The sequence below is a fragment of the Eriocheir sinensis genome, unplaced genomic scaffold (genome assembly GCF_024679095.1).
Source record: "Eriocheir sinensis breed Jianghai 21 unplaced genomic scaffold, ASM2467909v1 Scaffold1, whole genome shotgun sequence".
Lineage (NCBI taxonomy): Eukaryota > Metazoa > Arthropoda > Malacostraca > Decapoda > Varunidae > Eriocheir > Eriocheir sinensis.
In genome coordinates, this window is record NW_026110295.1 from 2,228,653 (window position 1) to 2,234,084 (window position 5,432).

The window sequence follows — 5,432 nt, forward strand, 5'->3', positions numbered from 1 at the left end:
CACCACCTCTATTACCAAGCCTCTAGATAACTTAAAAATCCTTAGTTTCAATGCGCTCAGCCTAAGAAACAAATTTGATAAACTGAGATGTCTTGCTCTAACAGAAAATTTTGACATAATTGCTATAACCGAAACATTTATCGACACCACAAATATTCATTTAAGTTCCGAATACTGCATAGATGGCTACAGACTCTTCAACAAAGATCGTGTAAACCGTAGAGGCGGTGGCGTCGCCCGTTATGTCAAAAGCTATTTGCAACCCACTGACAGAACACCAAGAAACAGTAACGTTGAACATTTGTGCGTGCGAGTAAACATTGCAAAAGTCCATTTAAATATATCTGTCACCTACAGACCTCCCGGGCAATCACTCGATGACGACCTTGAAATGTACAGCGTTTTAAGGCAGTCACTTAATAACAACGACTCACTGATATTAGGAGACTTTGACCTCCCTCATATCGACTGGGCGACACTGTCAGGTACAGAAGGCGAGTCACATAGAATGATCGAATTTCTAGAAGAAAATTATCTAAGCCTAATGGTTTCTGAGCCAACTCGACAAAATAATATACTCGACCTTGTTATAACGACCCAAGTTAACCTAGTCAGTAGTGTCACGGTAGGAGAACACCTCGGTTCTTGCGATCATAAATTAGTGCGCGTCGACATTAGAGCTCAATCATCAGTGACTGAAAATAAAGTAAAGGTGCCCAGTTTCAAAAGAACTAACTTCGTAGAAATCCGACAAAAACTAACAGAAATACAACTATCAGATGACGGCAATGTAGAGGAAGCCTGGCTAAGCTTTAAAAATCATATACTCACTCAGCAGAACACATTCGTCCCCTTGTGCGAGAAGTGAATTAACACTAATAAAAGCCCACCTTGGTTTAATATCGAAATTAAACAATCAGTCAAGGAGAGAAAATTGTCTTACAGGTTAAATAAACAACAAAGCACGCCCGAAAACATTAGACTTTATAATGGTGCCAGGCGACGAGTAAAAAGACTAGTAGGTCAGGCAAAGCGTAGATATGAAGAAAATATTGCAGCCAACTGTAAAAATAATCCGAAATTTTTCTTCAGTTACATAAACAACAGAAAGGCGATCAGAAGTGGAGTTGGAGCTTTAACAAACAGCGACGGTGCACTAGTGACTGACAGCCAACACATTGCAAACCTCTTAAACAATTACTTTTCCTCGGTGTTTAATACTAACAGTCTTCCTCCCACTACCACCAACACCAGTACTAATGTAAATCTCGAGCATGCATTACCTATTTTTGAAATAACAACCGATGAAGTACTTAAAGCTCTCCAGTCACTTAAAACAAATAAAAGTCCCGGACCCGATAAAGAATATCCTATACTGCTCAAAGAAACAAAGAGCGAAATACTCTCCTCCCTCACTAACGTATTCAATATGTCCTTGCGACAAGGCATCGTCCCTTCGGATTGGAAAAAGGCTAACGTGACACCGATCTTTAAGAAAGGAGACAAAAAAATACCGACCCATTGGTCTAACTTCAATTGTAGGTAAGCTACTTGAGAGCATAATTAGAGACAAAATGGTGAGTTACCTCGAAAGCCACTCATTAATTGGGGATTCACAACATGGCTTCCGTAACAAAAGATCCTGCCTATCAAACCTACTGACCTTTTATAACAACCTCTTCTCAGTTTATGACGTAACCAAATCATTGGACGTAGTCTATCTTGATTTCCAGAGAGCGTTTGATAAAGTCCCACATCATAAATTACTTTATAAATTAAAGCAAATGGGCATTGACGGTCAAGTAAACCAATGGATCGCGAATTGGTTGAGCAACAGACAACAAAGAGTGGTGATTGACGGATTTAACTCAGAGTGGGCGCCGGTCACTAGTGGCGTCCCTCAGGGCTCGGTTCTTGGCCCAGTGCTCTTCATTATTTACATCAACGATGTGGATGTTGGACTCAATAATCGCATTAGTAAATTTGCAAACGACACAAAGATTGGTTTCTCGATTCTCACTGACGAAGACAGGCAAACCCTCCAAGAGGATTTGCACAAAATTTCAGCTTGGTCGGATAGATGGGAGATGCCCTTTAACGTAGACAAGTGCCAGGTCCTTCAAGTTGGAACAAGAAATAAGAAGTTCGATTCCGAAATGCGCGGCGTTAAACTCACAAGCGTTCAATGTGTTAAGGACCTGGGGGTCAAAATCGCGTCAAACCTCAAATTCTCACATCAATGCATCGATGCAGCAAATAAGGCGAACAGAATGTTGGGCTTCATTAAAAGAAACTTTTTATTCAAGAATAAAGATGTAATACTTCCGCTCTACAATAGTTTAGTCAGACCCCACTTGGAATATGCGGTACAGTTTTGGTCTCCCCACCATGCAAAGGACATTACTAAATTAGAAGGTGTTCAGCGTCGGGCAACAAAAATGATCCCTTCCTTGCGCAACAAATCCTACGAAGAAAGACTTTCCACCCTTAACATGTTTTCTCTTGAGAAACGTCGCCTCCGAGGAAAACTGATCGAATGTTTTAAAATACTTAATGGTTCCACGAATGTAGACAGAACAAAATTATTTATGATCGGTGACACTTTGCGAACGAGGAACAATGGCATAAAACTCAAATGTAGACAAGTAAATTCAGACTGCACCAAATTTTTCTTCACCAACGTTGTAGTGCGAGAATGGAATAAGCTCCCACCGTCAGTGGTCCAGTGTAACACGACTGACTCCTTTAAAAACAAGCTCGACCGTCACTTCCTTGAACTTAGTAATAACTAAAGTAGAAAAGCAACGTTTTGGAGCCATATGATTAGTGTAGATTCACTCAGGTTTAAGGACAGACCACCTAGTCTGGACCATGGGGTCTGTGTGGTCTGATTTTCTATGTAAATCTATGTAATTCTCTCTCTCTCTCTCTCTCTCTCTCTCTCTCTCTCTCTCTCTCTCTCTCTCTCTCTCTCTCTCTCTCTCTCTCTCTCTCTCTCTCTCTCAGGAGGCACCAACGAGGGCTAACACCCACATATTTTGTGGGTTTACCTATGGTCACGAGAAAGAGAGAGAGAGAGAGAGAGAGGATGGTTCAGGCGATAAATTAGGGATGGGGGGGTAATGTTGGACCGTGGAACAAGCCTTATGTTGGAAGACTGCGACGCGATGCTTTGTGGGTAAAACATATATATCGTGGGGAGACAAAGAGGAGGAGAATGAGGAGGATGTTTTAGAGAAAGAAAGAGGAGGACCCGATTACCCTCATTGTCCGTCTCCGGCTATACGGGCATTTAGCACGCCCCCATTCATTGACTGAATATCCTTATGATATCCAAATCTCTCATGCAAGAGTCAACCAGCATCTTCCTTATTTCATCCCTTTCATTTGTAAACTCTAGAACAGCCTTTCCTAATGTTTCCCCCTGCCTACGACTTGAACGCGTTCATAAGGGGAGTATCAAAACACCTTTCCGATTTTAACACTTCCGATTACTATTTAAACTTTTCACAGGAGCAGCGCCAACGGAATATTTTTTTTTTTATCCATTTTACCTTTGAGCTGCCTCTTTTCAACCAATGGGGGCATACGCCGGGGGCCGCGTAGCCTCGCCTACCTTACGACGCCATGTTCGGGGGTCACTCCGGGCAAGTATCCATGCAAGCCCGCTTCCCATCCTGAGTACCTCCTGGCAGGATCTGTCGACTTGCTCAAGTCACGAACTCAGAGGGCGTCCCCTTCGCCTCCTCCACTCAGTAATGTCCCTTAAGCCCCGTTCACACCGTGCGACTCTGGGCCAAGACAACCCACGACTCTAGGGTACACGAGGTCTTGGGTGTTGATGTGAAAGGGTCGGCCATGTCTTGAAAGAGGTCTTGAGACTGTTGCTGAATGCTGCGTAGACGTCGTGACGGGAGTCTGGAGTCGTGAGGGGTAGCGCAAAAAAGTATTCCATGCTAAACTTTCACAACAAGAGTCGGCAAGAGTCTGGACCAACCGTCACTTCCGGTAGAGGTCTGAGGGAGGTCGGGGGCAGTCGGCAAGACTGTCGTCAACAGTCTTGGCTTGTTTTTAGAAAGTCGTGACGACTGTCGGTGCCATTTTTCAATTTTTTACAGTTTCCTGTCGGCACAGTCGTCTGTGCCGACTACCTAAGAATGATGAGGGACTGTCGTGACGACAGTCTTCGCCTGATGAAGGACGTTCGTGACGACTGTCGGCTCAGAAATATTGGCTAACACTGCCGCCATCAAGAAATTTATATTTTTATTTTGTAATCACAAGCACAATAACAACTTATGGGCATGGTTACATTTTGCTGGCACAAACTTGGGAGCCGCACAGCACTCACGCACCGCGCTGCCTTTCTCTTGTGTTGAATGACACAACTAGGGTTGCCACCCTGAGGTCAGAAAAATGTGGAATGCAACATCTCACCCTCCAATACGGAATGGATCCATATTTAAAGGAACGGGTGGCAACCCTAAAATTTCTGGAGCATGCAATGAGTGACAGCCGCAGCACGCTGCTGGTGGAGGCAAGAGGGAGGGGGGAGGAACGTTACGTCGCGTATTTTACACGTATTTTAGGACGAACCTTTGACAAATTTAACGGACTGCTTTTGTGATTAACCGAAAAATGCGCTCACTACAATTTTAAGATACTGAATTTTATCTGCATGACCATTCAGATAACAAAATACCGTACGGAACAAATGCCGTTCCGTATTGCTTCAAAACGGAACGATATATTTCAGTCTCGTATACAGAGCGACTCCGTATTTTGAGGAACGGCAAGGCTGCCGCCAAGACAGTCGCCAAGACAGTCGCGAAGACCGTCATGAAGATCGTCGGCCAGCTCTTTGGCAACTGTCGACCAGCTTGTCGGCCAACCAGTTGACAGACAATCCGGAAGACTGTCGTCAAGACTTTCTGCGACTGTCGGCCAATCAGCCGGCAGATTCGTGGTTGTTGTAGACATGGCGCCATTTAAAAAAATGACCGTTGAGACTCGTCTTGAGATTAGTTGGCAGCATGTCGCAGACATTCTGCCAACAAGTTGGCAGAATGTCCCAAACAGTCGGCAACCATGGTAGCCGACACCAAGACGCCAAAAAATTCTTGGAGTGTGGGAGTTGACTTGTCAAATGCAGAAGTCGCTGTGTTGTCGTGGCCAAGGGCCGGCACAGTGTGAACGGGGCTTTACAGAGACAGCCCGATGAGCAAGGTCGGTTTATGGGTCGCGTGCCACGTGCCCGTATAGCCGGAGTTGGCGTTGACGAACTATGCAGGTAATAGCCGCGAATCAGTCTCACGGAGTAGTCGCCGGTTTGACAAAGTCATTCCAGCGGTATCCCATAATTCTGCGTAGAGACTTATTACCAAAGGCATCAATCCACCTCCACAAGTCCCCATTTAGTGTCCATGTCTCAC